The 26,091-nt window shown below is 43.2% G+C and overlaps 1 protein-coding gene across 10 annotated transcripts in view; it reads right to left on the bottom strand.

Annotated features, from left to right (window-relative positions):
* Positions 1-24,251, bottom strand: part of LOC148017191 (uncharacterized) — a 38,073-nt gene extending 13,822 nt beyond the window's left edge. The window contains exons 1-2 of one of the 10 annotated variants that reach the window (XM_087662552.1): positions 23,368-24,184; positions 23,186-23,289 (exon numbers count right to left, since the gene is read on the bottom strand). The gene's annotated coding sequence lies outside the window, so the exon portion shown is untranslated. The other 9 variants (XM_087662546.1, XM_087662544.1, XM_087662553.1 and 6 more) reach the window with 9 other exon arrangements.
* Positions 24,252-26,091: the final 1,840 nt, after the last annotated feature.

Genomic DNA, 26,091 nt, shown 5'->3' with positions numbered 1-26,091 from the left:
CCTATTTGGGCATTGTTTTCTTCTTTATATATCCAGTTCCCTCCTCATTCAGATTGTCATCACCTACAAGTTCTATGGAGAGAGGGAACCGGTGCCAAAGCCAGTGCCAGTGCTAGTGCCTAGGAGCTTGAGACCCACTATTGTACATGCCATTCTTGTGTTTGGTATATGAATTCCATTTCTCGAGCATATCTCTAAGTTCTCGTGTTTAGTATATGAATTCCATTTTCCAAGCACATCTGTAAGTTCTCTTCCATTGCAATGTTCTTCTGTTTTCTTTTGTCTAGTATTTTGCAGTTTATTTCAGCACTTGTCTATGCTTTCATTGTTGCACCACTTCTAACACCTACCTCCTATTCAAATCCCACATTCTCAACATGTTGCCCATGTTGCATACCTATACCAATGTGAGAGTGCACAACGGAAAGAGGAAAGCGAACACGAAGAGGAGACAGAGAACACGCGAGAGAGAAGGAACAATGTGACTGCAATGACTGAAGATACAAGGCTGCAATAATCATCCCCAACACGCAACTCTACATGTCAGTATGGGTGCCAGATCGTAGCAGGGAAATGAGAGAATGAGGAAGGTTGGCTGATCATCGAGGATCAATGATGGATAATGAAAGTGGAAGGGCCAACTGCCTATATATAGACGAAAAAGAGGAAAAACCGTAAATGTGGTCAAACCCTAAAAAATAGCCAAAAAAGTGCACAAAAAGAAATGCACTAATGTGTCCTCCATATAAAGTGTCTAAAACACATAAAATGATAAACAAATACAATGTTAGAGATCCTAATGTTCTCATCTGACTCAAACTAAGGCTCACAAGCAAGAGATGACCACACAAGACACACATGACTGCTAACACCCCTTCTCAAATCTTGGATATGGCAAAAGGCCAAAGAAGATGCAAATTCGAGGGTGGCAAGAAGAGTGCCAATACCGATGTAATCTGTCAATGAAGAAAGCCAGCTCTGAGGAGCAACACCCCCCTCCTCAATAGAAAAACCTAATCAAATAGAAGGCCATCAAAGGGCAAAGAAAACAAAGAGACCTTGAACGAATCACACCTGAAAACTTCAATTGGGGATGGATGAGCCAAATCTGGAACCCAACTATGAGACGATAGCGAGAAACTATCGAACACGCCATAAGCTACATAGAAACACTAGCAACCAAGGGCCAAGTAGCAGCAAATAGTGGCTCAATGATGAAAAAAAGTGAAAGCCGCCTTAAAAAAAGGTCCAAACAAGACTGGAAACCCTAAAGAAACCCCTCACAATCCTAGGAAGCCCCCTCTAAAACACAAAGGGCCAGGAAATCCACAGCCACATAACCAATATCATCCCCCTCTGAAAGGGATGGGAGATATGAGGAAACCACTAGAGGAGATGGTGGGGGATGGGATGGAACCTATGGGAAAAATGGTGCACAATCGGGCCAACCTGTCACAAAAGTGGCTAAGGTAGAAGAATCCTCAACAAAGACGGCCAGCTCAGTGAAGACAAGGGTCCTGAGTCTAAGAAAGCCATGAACTAAGAGAAGACAAAAGCCCAAGTCAAAAACATGTAGGGCCTTAGAAACAAAGCTTGCAAACAATAGAGGTAAGGTGCCAACACCACTAATAGGCATCAAAGAAATGTCACCAATAGTGATAATAATCTTTAACGAACGGAGATCCTGCAGCAAATCACCTCAAGGAGTCATAGGGCTTAATCCACCACTAGCAATGAGCCAAGGCTACTCAAAAGAAGAGACGGTCAAAGAAGACTCCTCCACCTAATAAATATATAGAAACTCTGACTTGGTGGGAATAGCGGTGACACAATAGAGGTAGACGAAGGCTCCAATGTAGATCCACCCTTTGCTCCCAAATGAAGTTGAGGATATATACTCCAACACTTCTCCTCGGAGTGCAAGGTCATCCCACAATGAAGACATGTGGGATATCCTCTACGCTTCCCCACAAAATCTGTATCAGAGTCGGAAGATGACTCCAACTTCTTCTTCCCTTTCTTCTACTTGGCTTGTCCTATACCTGTAGAGAAACCGTATAAACATGGCCATGTGCACAAGCTCCGTAAGAAACTAGCTCACTGTGACGGACATCCTGCTTAAGAACCAGTGGAACTAGCTGCTTCCAAGCGAGTCTCTTGGCTACGAGAAGCGAGAAGACTATTTGTAGAACACATCATATGTCGACAAGAGAAGATGTCAAAGAAGTGTCAAAACCAAGACCTCTAAATAAATGTCTGTACCAAGGAATGAAAGTTCATCCTGAATCTTCTCCATCTAGTGGATGTGATCCCTCATTGTAGGGGAATTTCTGACCAAAAATTGTCGTAGCTTCAACTCAAGAGATAATCGATGTCCAAATGTCTAAATCCGAAAGAGATTGCCAATCTCCTCCAAATCTCTGCAGTGGTGCAGAGATGTCAAACATGCACGTGCACACAGTCTGTACGACTCAAAAGGAGAGAAGTGTAGGTTATAGCATTCAACCAATCCCATAAAGCTACCAGATCCGCGGTCACACCATCATGAGGATCCACGATAGGTCAAGGTGTAGGGATTGTAACAAAATCCCAAAGGTCACAATCATCAAGGAGACACTCTATGCCGCACGATTGTAGAGGGTAGTTCGTCCCATCCAGCTTGTCCGATATGGAGCGAGAAGGTAGGATTGGCACTTGCTTAGTAGATACCATCAATGCCCATCAATGACTAGAAGCCCCGAAAGAATATAACAAGAAAGATTAATAAGATGGTGGTCGGTTTGAATGATCCCGAACCACATGATCCCCCATAGCATACACATCAGCCATATCTTTCCTTCAATAAATACTTGCAAAAAAACATAGAACATGCTGCAACTAGAATGTCCACCTATACGGGATCTATCAACCTATGAATCAGAAAAAACTGATGGAGACAAGGAGTATCCAAGGTAGGAAGGAAGAATTGGATGTCAAGAAGGTATGCTAACTGAAGACACAGGCTGAAAGCTCTGCAGATGATGATATCAGCACCAAAAAAAGGATTCCCAGCCCAAAACAGAGATAGATCCAGTATATGCAGCAATAAGGTGAGTCTGTCCACCTGATAAACAGGCCGTCCAACCTGCAAAAGGGGCTGTGCTGAGGGCTGAGGTGCCGCACAGGGGTGGACCAACTGCACGGACCAGAGAAGACCGTCAGCTATGCTGAAGATGACACCTAGCTCAGAGAGAAGGACCTGTCAGCAATAAACACAGGCAGGAGGTGTCCAGCACCTGTGAATCTGGCTGCCCAGGTTAGGGGAAGACCCCCAGCAATAAAACACAGCAACCACAGATAATGACCAGCATAAACGCAGGTCTGTCAGCCTGAAATAGGATCACCCTGGCTGCAAGAGAAGGCTCCTCGTCTGTAAACATGGATCATGGAGTACCTTGCACAAACGCAGATCTGGAATAGACCTGTCCCTGCTAAAGATGGCAGCTGCCAAGCAGAAAATAGGAAGCACCCAGTGTAGATGAAGACTTGCTGACCCAAAACGTGGGAGGGCAATGATGGATAATGAAAGTGGGAGGGCAGGCTGCCTACATATAGGCGAAAAAGAGGGAAAACCCTAAATGTGGTCAAACCCCTAAAAATAGCCAAAAAGTATGCAAAAAGAAATGCACTAATGTGCCCTCCATATAAACTATCTTAAAAACATACAATGACAAAAATACAATGTTAGAGCTCCTAATGTCCTCGTCTGACTCAGAATGAGGCTAACTAGAATGAGATGACCACACAAGACACATATGACTACTAACAAATCAGACATCGCATTTCTACATAAGCTCTATGATCCTTTCAATTGTGATGCACCACCATTTCTCAAATCCATTTCACTAGAGTATGGTGATGACATACTTGCTCATTTGCACTCAACTGATCACCAATTCAGCAAAATTCAATCATGCTAGCTTGCAATTAAGTGCCTATGGTCCACCTACTCGAAGGAGTTGATATACCCTAGCAATAAAACCATGAAACCATCCTTTGTTCTTAGACAAGGTGAAAGATGGTTGCCCAAGCTCAAGGTCAACTGCAGGAGACAAGAACCAAACAAATCAATAGCAGATAGTGATGATCATAGATCTGCAGCAACAGAAATCAGCACCAAGTCCCTGAACAAATGTAGCAAAAGACAAAATAAGGAAAACCTAAGGACAAAGGAACCTATGAGCTCAACGCATAAGCCTAAGAAACTAAGAGGTCTAAAGGATGCTAGCCTAAAGTAGCCTCACGTACCTAGAGAGATGCTAGCCTAAGGATGTAGCCACCATAGCATTCTTTCATCAGCAAGTTTCTAATTATGATACGCACGATGAGGTGGAAAAGTAGTCCTAGATGGTGGTGTGGGTGAAGACCCTAGAATGGATGCAAAGGGTACTATGGGAAAGGATTCAACTAACCAATCAACTAATCTTTCAAGGATAGTGAAAGATATAGGCTACTAAGGTTATCCGTATGCCACGTGTCCAGCGACAACGATGCTAGAGCAGGAGGGTACGGATGGGACAATAGTAGGAGGCCTAGACCCACAACTGTCTAGCAAGAGTAGAGGCAGTCGTAGTGATCTGTTGTGGTTTCATAGGGGAGGAGACTAGCCTTGGTACAGCACTCCTCGTCTACATGGCCCAATCTCTCACAAATTCGAGGCAGCTTCCCAACGATAGGTATTTGTTGGCTACAACTCCCAATCCCAAGTTTATCGCTTGTATGATCCCATGAAGCGGGATGTCTACACGAGCCGAGATGTGCAGTTCATGGAAGTTCCGGCCACACAAAGGGGTGAGGAGCACCCCGTACTTGGAGATCCAGGGGAGAATTGGGCTCCCGAGACAATTCCTTTGGAGCTAGAGCCTCTTCATGGAGATTCTTCTTCAAATTTCGAGTCTTCCCTTCCACCGGCCACCCAGTGGAGATTCCGCTAGTGGATGTACCGGAGTCTTCAGTAGATAGAGAGCGATAAGGAGAGATCCGGCCTCCTCCCCGTTGGGCTTGTGACACCCTCCGAGATTCAAGAATCGAGGGGGTCCCTAAGGAGTGGGCACCGCTGTCGAAGGGGTTTTTGTTGAAAGGTCGAATCCACCAGGGATCAGAAGTAGAAGGAAGTAGAGATAGCAAATGGAAGAGAAGATAGAGAATACCCAAGTGGTAAACACTACACAGACAAATCACAATGAATTGAATCAATATGTATTGAAAGAACCTGGAATCTTCGCACTACTCAAAAGCAATCTCCAGGCATTAGATCTCCTAGAGCTTCTTCGTAGAACAAAACGTGCATAAAAATTACAGTTCCTTCTCTGCTGCTCGGAACCCAAATCTAATGGCTCCGTTGGCTCCGAAAGGGAGGTAAAACCTCAAGACACCTGCTCACAGATCTCCCTGATCACTCATTATTCTTCTTTCAGTTCAATCTACAATTTTCAGCCTGTTTTCAGCGATAGCAATGCGCCCGATTTTGTCAATCTATTTTTTTTATGAAAAATCTCCTAACTGGCTGAAAAAGCAACTTGCTTTTTGCATGCCATCCTAATCTAGAAGCTTTTCTAACTTTTTCGGATTTTTACAATAAATAATATCAAATATAGGCTAAAATTATCCAAAAATCTAGTATTTTTGGATAATCCATGCAACTCACACTAATACTAATGGCTCAGATCACATTGACTCTCTAGATCAATAAAGATGTCGGATGATGATGCATTCCATACTTTTTCACACTGTCCTCATAACATCACGACATCCACCCCCTCTGAACCTGCACATCCTCCGGTATGTGCCAAAATCCTAGTTGTCACAGGATTCTAAGTCCTCATCGTCCTCTGCAACCATATCCTTTACTTCATCTTCCATATCTTCCTCGCTAGCCCCTGTATTAGGACCACTATTTTCTTCCAATTCTGGCAACTCATAGATAGTAGATTCCCGCCTTTTGAATAATTTGATTCTTTTCCCTGCTACCAGAAGTTTGATGGCTGTCCCATCCAGCTCATTTAATGCATAAGTAGCATTATCAACCACCTGTCTTACCACATAGAGTCCAAACCATCTTTTGGAAACTTTACGCATGACACTATACTACTTATCTAAACTTCTATCATAAACCAATACCCAATCCCCATCTTGTATGGTTCTTGGTCTCAGTCTATGTCTTTTGTCAAACCGTTTCTTGTTCTGTATCCTTGCTGCCCTTAATTGCAGTTGTTGCCTCTATGTCTTCTGACTTTCTTTCCAACTGTCTAATGCATAAGGCCAATAACTCCTCTCGATTCAACTCCTCCTCCCAAGGTAACACACTCCATGTGACTGTCGTCTCTTCTATCGGCATGATAGGTTTTTGACCATACATCAATTCTGCAGGCATATAACCTGTAACAGCACTATGAGTTGTTCTGTCGGCCCACAAAGCATAAGGGAGCAATCGTGGCCACTCTTTTACCTTCTCTCCACATGCTTTTACCAATGCCTTCACAATAGGTGGGTAACCTCTTTCACTTTTTCCATTTCCTTCAAGGTTATAGACTGAAGTTAAAGCAAGCTTTATCCCCAACCGTGCAAAGAAATCATAAGCTTCATCTACATCCAACTCACCCCTATCTGCTGTAATTTTACCCACACAGCCATACCGACAAAAGATCGTTCTAAGAGAAAAGTACACGCAGCATTTGTTGTCTTAGTACGTAAAGCTTTCCCTTCCACTTGATTAGTCAAGTCTTCACGAGCAAGCACAAGATACCTCATTTGCCAAAGACCTGTAAGCATTGTGACCAAATCCACCACCCACTTAAAATGAAGAGACAATGGATATGTGGGTTGCAATCCATCCCGATGTCTCACAGATGAATACATTTGACATGTCGTATATGTTTCCACAAAGTGAGCGACATCCTTATATATACCCTGCCACCAATATCTTTCTTTGATCTTTGTAAAAGTACCCCAAATACCTCTATGACCAACCCACAAGCTTTCATGAAATTATTGCATTACTTTTACTTGTGAAGCTTTGTCACCCAAAACTCGCAATGGCATACCATGTTTCTTATTAGCATGTTTCCACATGTATCCATCTTTTTAAAAAAGCCCATATGCTTTCCTCTTGATTTTCTTAAACTCCTCATCTGACCATTTATCTCTCTTTATTAATGTACTAAGGTATTGACCAATTCTCAGCCACCCTTCTGTATATTTGTCTTCCAGAAACATTTCTACACAAGATACAAAACATCTAAAGTGTCTTCTCTTTGTTGTCCAAGCTTTTGTTAATGCTATCATCTTGCCCAATTGTCCATCCAATCCCAATTGGGCTTGTATCAACAGTTATAATGATAGGCTTTCCATGTGAATAGTCAACATTTCTCAATGTAGGAGCAGATTTTAAGAGTTGCTTCAATTTCTTCATTGCTTTCTCATACTTCCTTCCCCAATGAATTTTCTGACCTTTCCTTAGAAGCTGATAAAGAGCATCAGCTACATGTGCAAAGTGAGGAATCCATATCAAATAGAACACACATGCACCCAAGAATCTACGCACCTCTGATAAATTCGTGCATACATCTTGCATTCTATCAATCCCATCTATTTTTGCTGATAATGGCCTTCGCCCATAAGGCCCACACATATGCCCAACAATCAAAACCTCTTCAACTCCAAAGGCAGACTTTTGTCCAGAAAGAGTTAAATGCATCTCTTCTAGACGTGTCAAAATCCTCTCAAAATACACAATATGGTCTGCAACAAACTGTCTGCATCCATGAGCATCTATCTTTTCATTCTTTTCATCCATTGCACACCCTTTGATTGGAACATCATCCAAGAAGGGCATAGTCAATTGTGGTATAAAATCCCTGAGCACCTTATTCATAGCATTTGTCATGTGTGCCACTGAGTTTGTTGCACCCTGTGGGAGAGTACACATCTGTACTAACCCCAAAGGAGTCTTCATGGTTGTGATATCCCTGCTTTCAATTGCAAGCTAAAACTGATCATAACCCGAGTAAAGGTCACCCAAAGAATAGATCGCTCTGCCTGCAAAAGCCTCTGCAAATTCATCAACCTCAAGACTTGCACCCACATTTCTTATGGTCACTTTATTGACCGGTTGCATGTCTTGAATAAATCTCAAAGCCCCATTCTTTTTGGGCACAGTAAACCAACGATTTGAGTACGGGGCTGAAGAAGGCTCCAAGATGTTCATGTGAATATTTTCATTTAGCAAATCCATCAGCTTTGGCAAGTAAGCTTTAGGCACTGGAATAGGCCTCAAGTTCCATGGTACATGTGGCACAGTAAATATGACTATAGGAGAGAACATTTAGATCACATAAACAGTCTCTCTCAGCAGGCAAAAGAAACCCTTCTGCACCAACTTTCAATTCCTGTAATGTTTCAAATGTAAACTGATGACCTATATCTAGGATCCCGTAAGCTTGGCTGCCTTGACACTTTTTCATACATACCCTCACTCTCTGGTGGAAGTGGCAAAACAAATGGAACTATCTTATACTTTGTCTCCACAAGTGCTTCGGCCCATTGTAATCCTTCCTATTGAGCAAACAATGCTATAACATCATATATATCCAAAAAACATACTGACAACACTCTGTTTTCAGCCTCATTTTCTGCATGCATAGTTGCTGAAATTTCAGCCATAGTGTCATTGATATTCAGCCCATAAAAGATGCCTAAAATGCCATCATTTTCAGCTAACAACCCCAATGCTCTCAGTTTCTTAGTAGCCCATTTCATAGGTATGCATTCAACCCTACACATAGCTTCCATAGGCTTAAACCAACATGAACTGTTTGCTGTAAACTGAGAATTACCAATAGTAAATACGTGCTTCATTTCATCAAGAGGCGAGTACACCCACTGAACAACACTACTGTAGCCCCGCATTACAGCAGTGCTTAATGAAAATCCAGATATTTGAATTCCCTTGCATTTGGAACCAAAGGAAACTCTCGAAGCGTATCCCGATTTCTAGGATGATTAACACAAACAGTAAGAAATTGGACTGCTTTTCTCCTATCCTTGCTTTTGACTCTTGCATAAACAGAACCATCATCAAGCATCTTTGTTTCCATATGCACACCTGTAATATAGGGCTGTCCCAAAATCACTGCATATGAGGAATTATCTTGCACAAAGAAGTGTTGCTTTTCTTGTACATCACCAATTGTCACTTTTACATTAGAACATGCAGCATAAAGCTCTCCCGAAGAATTATTTGCAGCTCTCATACGCCAACCATGATCAATGTCCACAGGCCATGCACCATTTTCGTACAATCCCCGCTCAATGACATTTATCTCAGACCCGTGGTCAAGTAAAGCAACACAAGGAGTTTCATATTCCCCTATTTTCACTACCGTTTCAGTGGTAGCTCTAGCCCAATGATTTCTTGTGTAGTGACTTCGAGGAATAAATCCTAGAGTCTTTTCTCCATATTGTTGCATTTGCCTTACTCCACCATGCATATTGCTACAAGACAATGCATTTTCAGCCACTTTCTTCTCTTTTCCACATGCTGTCCATTGATTAGTAGCATCATGCATAGACAATCATGTACTTACTTCATGCTCATATTCAGCCCGAATACCCAACAAACCAGTTTCCTCTTCAAATTGTAGCAATGCACTAGTAGTATCACCAAGAAACCAACGCTTCCTTTTAATTATGTCAATGATCTCATCATGAAATTCTCGCTTGGCAATGCCATCTTCCAAGGCAAATTCCACCTGACTATTTAAGATCCGTTCTTCAAGAACCTTCTTAAGATCTGTGGCTGTCTCAATGTCAGATTGCAACTTATATCCTGGCTGCTTGCCCTTCTTTTTGCCCTCTTGTTTGTTATTCTATTTTTACTCCTGACTGACCTCTTCCATAACATGCTCGGGAGGTGGCTGATTTGCAGCTTTAGGCTGATCCACACTTCTTGTCATTCTTTTAGATGTCCCTGCAATATCTTCATCTCTTTTTCGTTTTTCTTCCACAAGTACATCCGTGTTTTGTACCTTTACTAAATATACATACACTGAATATGCATCTACCAGTGATTCCCAACCAGTTATGCCACGAATGTATTGCCCTGCATGAGACATTTCACTATCAGTGACCTTTCTCTTTTCAGCTGCATGTAAAGCATGTGTCCATATTTCAGTCTTTGAACCAACCATCACTTGGCCATGAATTCTATCCAACTGTAGACCAAAAGTAGAAGCATGTACCGCCGCATAAGCATTTCGGACAGCCAAGTCTTCCAACAACTTCTACATACCTCCCATTCCAAAATTCAAAGCAAGAGGCAATCCCGTTTCTTGTGCATGGATCTTGCCATCTTTCCAAAAGATAAGCTATCGTGCCAAGGCCTCCTTCCTGATAAGCAGCACAATCCTTTCTCTCGTACTGCAAACTGTCACACCACATACAACTTTTTCCAAGCTTAGCAACTGCTGCCCGTCCCCTTTCCTCTTGTCCTTTTCCGTCCAATTTTGCAACCTTCAATTGAAGATCCCACATGCCTTTGACCAATTCATCTAAGACATCTTCCCTAACAGAGGGAACAATAGTAAGTACAGCCATAGGGTTAGCCACATAAGTAGGTGGCTTACTGGATACATCAACTGTCTTGCCCGTAACAGTGGGCAAGCTAGAGATATGCAATCTTTCTCTTCTTCTATGCTTCTTCACAAGTGCAATAACAACTTCCTTGATATGTCTCCACTCTGTTTTCAAACCTGTCTCTGTAGTCTGATCCTCCAACAAATCATCAAGCTTCTCTTGAAGCTCAGGATCAGCTGCCTGTAGAAACAATTCAATTTTCTTAATTGCAAGAGCTTGCTGTTCTGCAAGATCCAACTGCTCAAATCGACTTTCAAATTCTCTTAACAATTCCGTAGCCACAAGACCCTTATTGGGTTGTAAAACCCACTCTTGAAAAGTCTTGCTCGTAATCAAACTAGTGTCCTCAATGTAAAAGTCTTCCCTGAGTATCTTCTTAAAAGCTACCCAGTCTGCATCCTGCAAGTATAATTCAGTAATCTATGCTTTCAGTTCATAAACAGTAACACCTACAAAATACTGGCTCTGTGCAAATTGAGCCACCCCAAAGAATTCCATCTTCTGAGCATAGGTATATACATATGCAGATACATTCCTGCCATTAAATAACTTCACCTCACGCTCAGCTGCTTGCAAAGCATTCATCACAACACTTTTTGTTTGAGCTGAAGCTTGCATCACCTGTTGTTGTACCTGTATAAGCATATTTATATTTTGCACCAATTGTTGCAAAACATCACTGGAGAATGTATTCGAAGATTCTACCATCTTGTCTTTCCTTCTTCTGACGACCTTTCACGTCGGGTTCACCAATGTCGGAGGGGTTTTTGTCGAAAGGTCGAATCTACTGGGGATCAGAAGTAGAAGGAAGTAGAGATAGGAGATGCAAGAGAAGATAGAGAATACCCAAGAGGTAAACACTACAAAGACAAATCACAATGAATTGAATCAATATATATTGAAAAAACCTGGAATCTTCGCACTACTCAGAAGCAATCTCCATGCATTAGATCTCCTAGAGCTTCTTCGTAGAACAAAACGTGCATAAAAATTACAGCTCCTTCTCTGCTGCTCGGAACCCAAATCTGATGGCTCCGTTAGCTCCGAAAGGGGGGTAAAACCCCAAGACATCTACTCACAGATCTCCCTGATCACTCCTTTCAGTTCAATCTGCAGTTTTCAGCCTGTTTTTAGCGATCGCAACACGCACGATTTCGTCAATCTGTTTTTTTTATGAAAAATCTCCTAACTGGCTAAAAAAGTAACTTGCTTTTTACATGTCATCCTAATCTAGAAGCTTTTCTAACTTTTTCGGATTTTTACAATAAATAATATCAAATATAGGCTAAAATTATCCAAAAATCTAGTATTTTTGGATAATCCATGCAACTCACACTAATACTAATGACTCAAATCACATTGACTCTCTAGACTCAATAAAGAAGTCGGATGATGATGCATTCCATACTTTTTCACACTGTGTCCTCATAACATCACGACACCGCAGGATGGACCACAGAGGTCACAAAGGCACCAAGCATATTCTACAGAGCTTGTTTGCTCTAACTATTGTTTGATGTTCTATGTTATATAGGATAGAGAGCCTACATCAGTAAAGGAAGATTTCCAGTCTGACCATTGGTGGAAGGCAATGGAAGCCGAGTTGGAGGCTATTGAGCGGAATGACACTTGGTTCCTTGTGTGTCGTCCCTCTCATAAGGTGATTGGTGTCAAATGGGTGTTGAGCTAAAATATGCATTACTTGCTGATCAGCCTCTTAAACAGCCCCAAAATACACTAAAAATGCTCTTTTAGAGTAAAACCCTAAAACGGGGAGCGGTTTGAGAGAATTCAATGGAAACATTAAAACGAGGAGCAGTTCGAGAGAGTTTAGTAGAAACCCTAATTTTTGGGATGCCCTTCCACATCTATAAATAGACAAGCTGCCCCCATTCAGCCTCATTCCGTCTATGTAGGTTTCACACTCTCCAATGCAGATTTCAACCATCAATCTACCTCCACACGGCTGTCCAACCCTCGCGACTGCTGCCACCTCTCTCTCCAACCTCACAATGCCCTGGCTCCTTCCAACTATCGCCCACTGTCAAGCGCCATCTTCCAGGCTGCGTTTGGCCTCCAGCTACCATCACCAGCATCTCCAACATCAGGCGACATCCTACAGCCTACGTTTGCATCCTTCTTGAGCCGCCTAGTGTCATCTCGCCTCTCTCTCTGGCAACCCCTAGTGTCAGCGTTTTGCAGTTTCCTCTCTCTTCACACTCTGACTGGTGGTCACAGACTTGGGATCTGTCTCTAGTGGACGTCACACTCCGACATTGCTCTACCCTTGAGCACACTGTACACTCTTACATTCATTTACAGCATTCATTCACTTCAGAGTTTGTGTTTTCTCTCTCCTTTCTTCTATTTGTGTTTGAGTTTCTGTGTTTGAGTTTTGAGTTTTAAGTTTAGAGTTTGAGTTTTTCCCTCTATGTTTGCGTCTGTCTCTTTGTGTTTCTGTCATGGTCGTACACTTTGTGTGTTCTCAGTGCAAACCCTAGCAGTTTTCTTCACATGGTATCAAAGCCGGTGCTCTTGTAAAGAGTATCCTACGGATATTGTAGAGAGCTAGTCTTTGTGCAAGGCTCATAATACGACTCGTAACCGAATCACAATGTCCCAAACACCTTCTTATCCAGCTTCTATGATGTCTTATTAGGCCTCTCCATCATTGGATGCCCTGAGACAGCATTATGGACTCGGTGAGAAGGACGACACTCTACCTTCACTAGATTTCACTAACATGACAGAGGACTTTGAGGAGCACTATCACAACAAGTACGGTGATGTTTACACCCCTCCTACCAAATTTGCTACCACATCCACACCGGTTGGTGAGGCTAGCCACCTCTCCGATCATGGAGGACATACAGCATTCGAAACGTCTGGCGATCTATCTTCATCATCTTGTTAGCAGAGTATTTGTCAGCTCATGTGTGAGTCTGAGTTTGATCTGGGCTGGGCATTTTTATTAGGTATTTTAGGTATTTTTCTGGTGTGGCATTTTATGCCAGTGGGACATTTTATGCACCAATCGGCCAGCTTTAATGCTGGCCGACCAGCATTGTTGCTCCCCACTTTTTCAGCCTATATATACTCAGTGGCTCCTCCTCAGTCAGTCACATCATCATCATCTTCACCATCTGCAGACTCTGTGGAGAGAGGAGCCAATGCCAGTGCCCACGCAGCCAGTGACTCACTGTTGTATGCGACTGTCTCGTGTTCAGATATATGGATTCCATTTCCCATGCATACATCTGAGTTCTCATCTGTATCGTGTTCTTTTCTTTCTTTTCTTTTTGTCTTGTGTTTCAGCAGTTTATTTCAGCACATGTTTATGCTTCCACCGCTGCTCCACTTCTGACATGGTATCAGTTTTCAGGATTTGTGTTTCTGCTGTGTTTTCTTGCTGATTTCAGGACTGTTTTGTACCCCTGCTGATCAGACGACTGCTGTCGCAGCCAGGCGACCTGTTTTGGGGCTGTTTTCAGCCTGCGTTTTTTGCAGTTTTGCCATCGCCTGCTGCCTCCGCACCCTCTGCTGCCTGCGTTTTTCATCTGCAGCTGCTGGTGACAGTTTACTACCTGTTTTCTCCAGTTTACAGCCTGCGTTTTGCTGATTCCGCATCTCTCGTGGCTGGGTGGCTGTTGCTTCAGGCCGTTTTTGCTGTTTTTAGCAGTTTTTGACTGATTTTTTGACTTTTTGCAGCAGATTTTGTCTTCTATTGATCAGATTTTGGGTTCTATTGCATGTGAACTCTCATTTTCTGTAGTCTGTGCTTGTGTTTTGGCTGTGTTTCCTCTCTAAATTCCATCTCTTCTCTACTTCTCTTCTTATCCTCTCCATATGGCTCCTCCGTGCACTTCCACTGATGATAAGTTACATGGACCTGATTATCTCACATGGAGTGCTGTCATGAAAGCTTGGTTTGTGCAGAAGCGGCTATGGTACATCGTCTGTGGAGCTCTTGCTCGACCTCTCCGTCCTTTTCCTCTTCCTGAAGACTTTGATGAGGACAACCATGAGGAAGCGGTGCTCACATGGGACTCGGACGATGCCCGTGCTTACTCGGCGTTGCTTCGGTGTATTTCTAAAGCGGTCTTACCGGCGGTTACCTCCTGTAGGACATCTCCTAAAGTATGGCAGAAGTTGCAGCAGATGTACGAGGCACCTTCCACCATGCGGGCCGTCACACTTTATGGCCAGCTCCAGCAGATGAAGTTTGAGCCGAAAGATACTATTCAGTCTTTTCTTCTTCGTGTTACGCAGGTACAGGACCAGCTTCGGCACATGCAATCTGCTCTTCCCGAGGTGCATCTTGTCGGGACGGTTCTCTACAAGCTCCCCCCGGAGTTTGATGGAGTGGCCAATGCTTTGCGGGCGCAGACATCATCGACTCCTGTCAGTTTTACACATATGACCTCGATGCTTCTTGAGCATGAGGCATCCTTGAGATTACAGGGGCGGCTTCCGGCACATTATGGAGGTGAGGCTTATGTAGCTTCAGAGAGGGGTAACGGGAAGAAGAAGTCGAAGGCCCAGTGTTACCACTGTGGCAAGAAGGGACATTTGCGGAAGGACTGCAAGAAGTTAGCGGCTTCCAGGAAGAAGGAGCAGAAGACGAAGCGGGATGCTGACTCTACCGATGAGTCCTCTCCTTCATCAGACTCCGACTCCGATCCTCCGACCAAGGTGAAGTCCAAGGCGCGGAAGGGATCCTCTTCTTCGGATCGCGGGAAGGGCTTGGTGGCCCCTTCCTCGGCTGCTTTCTAGTGATGGTGATGAGGTCATCCCTCACGACTCTCTTGTGCCAGAGAGGGAGTGTGAGCGGGTGTTCAGATGGGGCAGCCGCGCCTCATCTATATTTTTATACAGGTGCACACGTTCCAGAGAGGGACATCCCTGACGCATCGACTTCAGTCTGGCGGAATCAAATCCTGGAGCTGGGATTGACATCCAGGTTCATGCTGAGCTGGTTATCTGACAGAGAGTGGGAGGCTTTCGTGTGGAGCTCACATGAGGAGACACTTTGGTGGTCTGGCCAAAGGCTGAGAATCCATGGTCACCTATGTTCAGAGGCATTTTTGACAAGATGGTCTTGTATGCTCCTGCGAGACATTGGTGATGGACACAGAGACATGCTATGATCTTCTCTATTTTCAGGTGTTTGGTACGATCGACATCGACATCAGGTTCTCTCCGAGGCACCTTGGTGGTGGCTTGATCACCCACTGCTTGGGTATCCATGGTTCTACTTGGTGGTTCTATGTTGTATAGTTTCTGATCCCTTTTCATTGTACTATTGTATTGTATCAGATCACTCATGATCTGAGAGAGGGTGTTAGCAGAGTATTTGTCAGCTCATGTGTGAGTCTGAGTTTGATCTGGGCTGGGCATTTTTATTAGGTATTTTAGGTATTTTTCTGGTGTGGCATTTTATGCCAGTGGGACATTTTATGCACCAGTCGGCCAGCTTTAATGCTGGCCGACCAGCATTGTTGCTCCCCACTTTTTCAGCCTATATATACTCAGTGGCTCCTCCTCAGTCAGTCACATCATCATCGTCTTCACCATCTGCAGACTCTGTGGAGAGAGGAGCCAGTGCCAGTGCCCACGCAGCCAGTGACTCACTGTTGTATGCGACTGTCTCGTGTTCAGATATATGGATTCCATTTCCCATGCATACATCTGAGTTCTCATCTGTATCGTGTTCTTTTCTTTCTTTTCTTTTTGTCTTGTGTTTCAGCAGTTTATTTCAGCACATGTTTATGCTTCCACCGCTGCTCCACTTCTGACACATCTCAACCACGTCCAATGTCAGGTTTGTACAATTCTTTTGTGTTGCATGAATCAAAACCCTCGCATGTTTCTTCTTTTGAGGTACAAGATTTGGATGGCTTTGCATATGTGAACTTCAATAGAGGGGACTCATGAAGCAGATAGAATTCAGATACATCTACAGCTTCTATTTCATTTGAGCATATCACACACACTTCTCACTTCCCTCCCATCCCACCCTCTTCTATATCACACCTTAATCACCTCTCATCATCTTTCCAAAACCTTGGATTACAATCCACATCTGCACCACACACCCTAGGGGTTGGATCTTCCATCTCCACTCCTGGCACCTTTTCCTTTTTTCCCCCATTCTCTATCTCTTTGCACCATGGTACTTCATTAAGGAGAATGCCACCCTTTAACACAGTGCCTCTCATCTTTCAACAAAGGAGCACATCCATAACTCCTGGGTCGATTGTGATGGGCACCCCCCTCACTATCCCCAACTTCACATCTCACATGACCACTCAAACACAAGGATTTCCCTCCTCAGCTTATGGTGCGTCTTCACACTCTCCTTGGGTTACACCTACGCAAGGATTCCCATCTTCTGTTTCCCTGTTCCCATCCCACCTCCTTGGATTCCTCATGTGGCTACCATGCCCATGCCTAGTCAGCCCATCCCTACCTATGGATCCACCTTGCACACTATCCGCATGCCTAATGGGCACTCTAGGGCCCATTCCCAAGTGTACACTCCCCAATCCTACCCCCACTACACTTTTTCACACTATCCATCTCCGAGCACTACCACTTCTGTTGCAACAGCCAAGAATACCTTCACGGATAAGACACATTTTGACGTGTCGAATTTCACCACTTGGTCTAATTTCATGCAACAAGTGCTTGAGTCTCAGGGTCTTTGGGACCTCATCATTGGTCTAGAGCCTATGCCGGATCCTCGACTAGCTCACCCTGATTACATCCGTCAATGGAGAGCCCACAATACTACAGCCAATGTTGAGCTGATGCAGGGGTTGCTTCCTCAGTTTCACTCTCACTTGCAACACTTCACGCTCGCATCAGAGTGTTAAGAGTCACCTCCTCGACTGCTATGCGGCTTGTGATCGTACTCGATGCATCAGTCTCGACTTTGAGCTTCAAGAGTTCTCTATTAAGAAAGGGGATGATCTGAAAGTCAAGCTGGCTGAATATAGGCAATTACTTGCTAAGTTCACCACTACTGGCTCTCCAAAGTCAGTTACATTCTTCTTGAATAAGTTGCTTGAAAAGTACTTCAATTTCATTCAACACATCATCTCCCAACCTTGATTGCCAACCTTCTACGAGTTTGACTGCCAGTTCTTGCGTTACGCGAGGTTGCATGATCAAGTCCAAAAGAAATCCTCATCCCAGCCTTATTCAGAGCAGAGGGGGTTGGTTGCCTCTTCTTCGAGAGGGAAAACCACCAATGGCAAGAACTTGCAAGATGTGAAGGTAAGCCAATCAAAGGGTAACTCCTCTTCCTCAGATGGAACCGAAGAATCTAGACCTATTTGGCAGCAACTCCCTAAGAAAAACCGGTTTTGCACACATACCAAAGAGTAGGCCATATGGACGAGGAGTGTCGCCCCAAGGTCCAAGGTCTTTCACCTAAAAAGCCTTAGCAGACCACTGCACAGTCCAGTGGAGCTATGCCTTCCGCTCTTGCTTCATCTGCTCCTTCAACACCCATTGTTGTTGTTGGGCATGTGGCTCGAGTACAGTCTCAACAACCCATCTCTTTCACTACCCCTGAGTGATTGGGTGATTGGTCTACAGGTTCTGATCCCGTTGCACTTCATGCATCTATCTCCCCTTCCTCCCCACCTTGTCAGGCATTCCCTTGGCAGAGCCCTGCTACTGGATGTACGCGATGGTGACCACCTTCTTAGACTCGCATGTCTCTAGGTCCTTTCAGATACCCTAGGTTAGTCTAGGATTCATTTTTCGCACTCTTAGAGTCGGGCCCATAGAATTCATTGTCCTTAGCTTTTTCATTCTTTTGACTTCCGCTGCATTTACTCACACGCATCCACATCATTGCATTTACTTTGAGTTAGATTTTCTTTATGTTATGTTTTGCTTTGGGGCATCTCATCACTAACCTCTGTGTTTGCAAATTCTCATCTCTTTTGCACGGTTTTGTCTTTCAGTGTAGGGCTAACTTGTAGATCACTTTGGTCCTACCTGGGCTCGAGACATGGGGATATGCACTGTTCCTTTCATGGTTTCATTATCCTAGGAGTGCTTGCTCTTCTTCCAAAATGGTGATTTTCCCTCTCGAGGTGGATCATGCAGCATCTCTCTCGATGCTATCATGGCAGTGACTTCTACCTTGCTCTTCTAGCGGGGCGTTCCATCCACTTCCTCCACTTCATCTTCTTTCATTCCTTATGGTTCTCGGCACTACACGAAGACCTACATCAGGCTCTTTTTCCTTATTCGACATCCACATCCAGGTCAAGAGGGGGTTCCTACCCTTCTTGGTATTCTACAGGCTTCAGCACTTTGTCTTCGACATCGACTTCTCCCCCTTGTTATACCTTACCCTTTGCATTGCATGATTTCATCATCTTTGTACTAGGGCGCTTGGGCAAGTGAACAATTTTCCCATGAGAAACACTATCCCAGTGGCACCTCTTGCATGAGCATTCTTCAGCATGTAGCATACTTTACGCAAAGCACCACTTGAGTGGATCCTAGGCTGTTTCCATCGACGTGGCAAATGTCACCACACCACCATCCTCCTTCATCACACGGATACCTCACCTATGTTCCCTCGTCATCAGCACCCTGATTGGATGGATTGGCTTATATTGTTTTGTGATGTGTTGGGTGTACCCTCCCTACTCCCGTCTTCTGAGTCACTATTACTCAATCGGTCACATCCCATAAAATTTACCTCACTTATTAATAATAAAAAAAGTTCCATGTGGTTCCATCCACCTTTGTAGGGCTTGGTAGGTCACTGGGCAACCATCGTGCACCCTTTGTTCGATGCCCTATACTCTCTGGGGTGGCTACTTGGATTCCCTTGGTAAGATAACCATCGCCTCTATAGTCTTGGAAGGCCACTAGGCAGCCGACGTGCACCCTTTGTCCGATGCCCTAGCTGCTTTGGGGTGGGACACCTTGGGATCAATAAACACCACAATAGTTGGCCTAACCTTTCAGCTCAGTTTTAGGCCTGAGAGGGGGTGTTGAGCTAAAATATGCATTACTTGCTGATTAGCCTCTTAAACAGTCCCAAATCACACTAAAAAATGTTCTTTTAGGGTAAAACCCTAAAACGGGGAGCGGTTCGAGAGAGTTCAGTGGAAACCCTAAAACGGAAAGCAATTCAAGAGAGTTTAGTAAAAACCCTAATTTTTGGGACACCCTTCCACATCTATAAATAGACAGGCTGCCCCAATTCAGCCTCATTCTGTCTGTGCAGGTTTCACACTCTCCAATGCAGATTTCAGCCATCAGTCTACCTCCACGTGGTTGTCCAACCCTTGCGACTGCTGCCACCTCTCCCTCCAACCTCATAGTGCCCTGGCGCCTTCTTCCAGCTGTTGCCCACTGTTAGGCGCGATCTCCCAGGCTGCGTTTGGCCTTCAGCTACCATTGCCGTCATCTCCAACATCAGGCGACATCCTACAGTCTGCGTTTGCATCCTTCTGAGCCGCCTAGTGTCATCTTGCCACTCTGCAGCTGTCGCCTCTCTCTCTGGCAAACCTTGGTACCAGCGTTTTGCAGTTTCTTCTCTCTTTACTCTCCGACTAGTGGTCACAGACTTGGGATCCATCTCCGGTGGATATCACACTTCGAGATTGCTCTGTCCTTGAGCACACTGTACACTCTTACATTCATTTACAGCATTCATTCACTTCAAAGTTGCGTTCTCTCTCTCCCTTCTTCTGTTTGTATTTGAGTTTCTATGTTTGAGTTTTAAGTTTTGCGTTTAGGGTTTGAGTTTTTTGAGTTTTGTGTTTAGGATTTGAGTTTTGCCCTCTATGTCTACGTCTGTCTTTTTGTGTTTCTCTCATGGTCGTACACTCTGTGTATCCTCAGTGCAACCCTAGCAGTTTTCTTCACAATGGGTCTTCAAGACCAAGTACCATAGTGATGGCTCTTTGAACAAGCACAAGGCTCGCCTTGTTGCTAAAGGTTTTGCATAGCGCCCAAGTGTTGACTTCCATAATACTTTTGCCCCTACAGCTTACTGTCAAAAGATGGCATACCAGCAAAACAATAAGGTTTGTGGGAAGAAACACAGAGTAAACTCTGCAAATATGGAGAAGAGAAGAGAAGAGAAGAGAAGAGAGAAGAAACTCTGATAAATGAAATGATGAAGATCTGAATCATGGAGTGAATGTGATACAAGGGAACAAGGGTGCCATAGCACAAGAAAGATGATGAAGTCAGCTACGAACCACGAACCACAATGTTCTCCTAAAGGGTTGTGAGGGCAATGAAAAGGCTGGAGAGAAGAGGTAACGGACCGAATGAATCAGTCATAAAGAATGAGTCAGAGAGTGGCCTATAAATAGGCACAGTCAATCTAGGGTGGTGCCCCTTTTTGGGGCTACAAACCCTAAACGCAAAATACAAAAAGCACTAAAACGCAAACTACAGGTAAAGGATAAAGGGTTTCTCAACACTCGCATGGTGACTATTCATGTTGTTCTTGCCTTGGCTGGTCATAGAAGATAGCATGTTTTTCAATTGGATGTGAAGTCAACCTTCTTGAATGGTAATTCGAAGGAGGAGATCTATGTAGAGCAACCTCCTGGCTTTGGTTCCTCAGATGGGCAGGTTTACAAGTTGAAGAAGGCCTTGTATGGCCTGAAGCAGGCTCCACACGCTTGAAGCGAGAAGATTGATTCGTTTCTCTATGCCAAGTTGGGATATCAGCGCTCTAGGGCCGATCCGCAGCTTTATATGCACACTTCCGAGGATGGTCGTGTGTTGTTTGTTTTGTATATTGATGACTTGATTGTTGCAAGTGATCATACGCAGAAGGTCGAAGAAACGAAGGCAGCCCTACATCAGAAGTTCGAGATGACAGATTTAGGACTTCTCCATTTCTTTTTAGGCCACAAGATTTATCAATCTCAGAGGGAGATTTTTATCTCTCAACAAAGATATATATAGAAGCTCTTGGTGACTTTTGAGATGGAGGATTATCAGTCCATTTCTACTCTTATGGATCCGAATTGAAAGGCCACTTTCCATGCAAATTCTCCTTTGGCAAATGCTACCCGCTACCGTCAACTGATTGGATCATTGATTTGGCTTCTCAACACACGGGTTAATCTATGTTTTGTTGTCAGTCTTTTGGCTGGGTTCATGAGTACACCTTAGCAGGAGCATTGGCTAGCTGCTCAGAGGATACTACGGTATCTGATGGGAATCTCGGACTTAGGGATTCATTATCTAGCAAGCACAGGTGCTTCAGCTCTTATTCTTGCAGGTTGGAGCGATTCAAATTGGGCTGGCAATGTGAACCACCGATGGTCTACTACAAGCTATTACTTTATCTTGTGTGCAGGTGTTATCTCTTGGAGTAGCAAGAAGCAATCCATGATAGCCCAATCTTCTACTGAGGCAGAGTATCACACCGCGTCTTCCACCACATGTGAGGTTGTATAGCTTCGAAGATTGTGGAAGGAACTTGGCTGCCCCCAACCTCGTCCTACTCTTCTACGGTGCGACAATGAGAGTTGCATTCTCTTGGCACGAAATCCTATTTTCCATGCATGGACAAAGCACATAGAGATCCAGTACCACTTCATCAAGGAGAAGCTTCAAGGTGAGACTATAGATGTGGAGTACTGCAAGACGGAGGACAATCTTGCAAATTTGTTCACAAAGGTGCTTCCCTAGGCTCTTCTTCGAAGACATGTCAGATCCCTCAACCTTATGTCCTGTGTCCAAGATCTGAGAGGGGGTGTTAGAGATTGTCATCCCCTAGATAGACATTTTCTTCAGTTAGGTTGTGTACATATGTATTTTCCAACCAAGCAACCATTCGAGAGTGTTACAGTATATAGAGCAGGTTGAGGTCAGAGTAGCAGACATGCAAGTGCCACGTCAGCAACCACATCATCGCTGCCAAGTCAGATGCCACGTAGTAGTCTACAATCAGTCAGGCGCATTCGGCCAGTACAAGTCCGATAGTTTTTGCACCGATAGACTGCATTTAATGCAGCCAGCCTGGTCATTATTTGATTCTTCTTTTCTGCTATATATAGCAACTCTCCAACACATTGTTCTATACTTGTGTCTGACAGATTTCAGCCTGTTGTTGACAAAGACTGCACTCGGGCTAACGGAGATCGAGGTCCTCAAGGTGGAGACATACGCAAATATTTTCTCTGCACCCGTGTATAATTCTACATCCTTATACAGCATTCTTCACTGCAGATATTATGTGTTTCACTATCTCTTTCTCTCTCTCTCTCTTCTCTCTCTATTCACTCTTTGTCATGGTCATTCGCTCCTGCATTGCTTCACTCTGACAGTACCAAGGGGTAAAGTGGCATTCACCTAAGATGGTGATAGGGGGTGTAGAGAAAGAGAAGGAATTAGAAGCACAAATGCAAGATGGATATAGAAGTAGACATGACTTTTCTTGTAGATCTTCTCATGACTCCCTTCAATATATGTCCATAACTCTTCTCCTAGTTCATCAAAAGGCACAAACCTTAGTATATCTTCATGGGTGTTGGGTTAAAGCCAACGTAGAGCTATCGTACAAGATGCAGCATTTGGAATTCCAAATTCATATTTGCCATTTTGCCTCTTTACCTGGTCAACAATTCAGTTTTAACACAAACTAGAAGATACTAGTCTCCGAAAACATACTACTCAAAAGAGAAAATATACAGGGAAAACCCTCCAACTCGAAGATACGAGAACAATTCTTTTGTTTGCAAAGTAAAGGCTGCCAACACCAAATCCTTGCCGCACTCCAGCCAGCATACGCTTGCATATATACACTCCCAAACTCTGCTTGCTGCCCTACCCAGGACAGACTGCTGCTCAGACTTCAACGGTCCCAGAACACAAACCTTCAAAACCTCCAGTCTCACAAAACACAATCTCAGCACCGTCCAGCACTAGTAGGTTCGAACACCCATCAAGCAAGTCGAGAATGAATTCTATTGTCCACTCTCCCGCTGTGCATGCCTGCACCCAAATCGGCCTCCTACTGTATCATAACTGTTTGTTGCTGCAGTAGACCCAAAACGCTTCTTCAGCACACCACAAAACCAGTCTTCCCATCCAGGCAACAGTTCAACTTCTTAAGCTTTTCTCTTGCAAGCACAGAACCGGTATAATGCTCTCTCTTTCCTAATGCTTCAGGTGTCGTTTCCCGTCTACAAGTCCATTCATATCGATGGTCAGCTAAGTAGTCTTTAAAGCTGCTTCTCCTACTGCACAAAACAATTGGAGGCTTCTCGAAACATTAGTTCGCTCTTCAAATGCTGCATACAGCATTCCGATGAATGAGGATTTCTGACTAAATGAATGTACTCATGGAAGCTGCTGCTGCACAGAACCATTGGAGGCTTCTCGAATGAAGATTGCTGCCTAAATGAACGCAGGCCTTGAGCTGCTCATGTCTAGTATCGTCGAAAGAGGAGGAGGAGAAGAAGAAGAAGAAGAAAGACGCCCAAGATGCATCTTCAATTGGGCTGTAGGGAGAGGGGTTACCTGCGGAACTCCGCAGCCGACCTCGACTCATCTTTTGTAAATGTGCCTCTGGCCGCTAAAAACGACTCGGTACTGGAGGTTGGTTCGGATATGACGTGTGACGCCAAACCAAGGGCCTGGTGCCAAACCGGGATCGATTTGAACAAATCCATTTGCAAGGTAAGGGACCAATAGAGTGCCATCTAACAATCCTCGCTACATCTTTTTTTAACTTTAAGTTACATAAATATTTTTGCAAGGTTAACGGGCCAATAGAGTGTCATCTAACAATCCTCCATTGTATTTTTTTAAGTTAAGTTACATAAATATTTTTGAATAATTTAATTACATATTTCATCTAGAGCTCAAAATAAAACTTTGTGGTTATTTTGATGGTCTTGTCAAATAGCCCTAATTATAAATGGAAGGTTCACAAAGAGTGACAATGAGGGGCCAATAAAGTGACACTCGAAGATGCATTGTTTTAGGGTTTTATAAAATCCAAAATATAAGAAAATTTACATGGCCTAATTGTTTAACTCACATTAAACTTATATATAATATTAAAATATTTGTATCATAATATTGAGGGCTAAAAAAATATGTATCTTTTTTGTAAAATTGTCACTAAATTGGGATGGGGCATGTGTTGCTTTTGGGGGCCATCACTTTATAGGCCCCTTTACCCTAAATCACAACCTACACTTTATTTTGGTCAACTTACAACTATCTGGGTTTTTTTTTGGAAAAGACCTAAATTTTCAAGTTAATCATTATTTTAAAAGTTTGAATTTTTGAGAGAATAAGAAAAAGTAAAAATTATCCTTTTTTTGTGACCAATTGCCATGTGGTAGACAATGCACAAAGAATAAAGATTTATTGCACTACTTGGAGTCATGTTTCAATAGAAACCCCCTTGTCCATGCCCTCTTCCATTGCTTGTCTTGTTTCTTAGTTCACAACCGGATTGCAAGCCTATAGCCATGCAATCTTGTGGATTCGACCAAGGGTTCCCAACCGAATTCCAAATCATGGCTTGGTGAAAACAAGTCCAAAGTAATCTATAAGAGATAGAATGGCATTAAAAAAGTATGGTTCAAACTTTCATTCCAAACTTCTAAAAGCTTAGTGGCTAGTAAATTGTCAACTTTGGAAAAGAAAAGAAACTTAGAAGAGAAGGTTTTTAAAGGGTCGTTTTAATTCTAATACATCAAACAAGTTTCATAATCTAAAAAAACTTTATGAATTATTAAAAGGTTTGAGGTTTTTGTATCAACATAGAAAAATGTTTTGCATAAACATTGGCTTATTCCCATAAGAACCAACCCCCACAATAACAAGAATAACTATTCCAATTCTCACAATTATCAACTAAGAGGATCCTCTCTCTCTCTCTCTCTCTCTCTCTCTCTCTATATATATATATATATGTATACATATATATATATATATGTATACATATATGTATACATATATATATATACATGTATGTACACACACATTAAATAGACTAAATGGGACAAAAGAGTAAAAGAGAATCACAAGATATTACACAATCTCCCCCATGCATTGAGATTGTTGCACATATTCTATGTATTGAAAAGGCTCATGCCCAAAAGTAGTCATCACAAAAATAGATCATGTTTTTATGGTACACTAAGATAAGCAGCATGAGCTTGTAGACCTTACACCATATGAAGCATCTAACTAATGTATTATTTTTCTACAAATGAGATAATCAAAATGGTAAATGGGCCAAAGTAAAACAAATAAATTAATGTATAAGAATAAGTTGATATGCCATAATAAATAATATGAGGGTGCTACCACCAAAATAATAATAATCCAATGTATTGAAATATAGTTAGCCAAAGTACTAAAATAATCCTTCAATATATGTCAACATTATCATTA

The sequence above is a fragment of the Lygodium microphyllum genome, chromosome 22, assembly GCF_053477565.2.
Source record: "Lygodium microphyllum isolate KBCC chromosome 22, Lygodium_microphyllum_v1.1.10, whole genome shotgun sequence".
NCBI lineage: Eukaryota > Viridiplantae > Streptophyta > Polypodiopsida > Schizaeales > Lygodiaceae > Lygodium > Lygodium microphyllum.
This window is presented reverse-complemented; position numbering and strand designations above follow the sequence as displayed.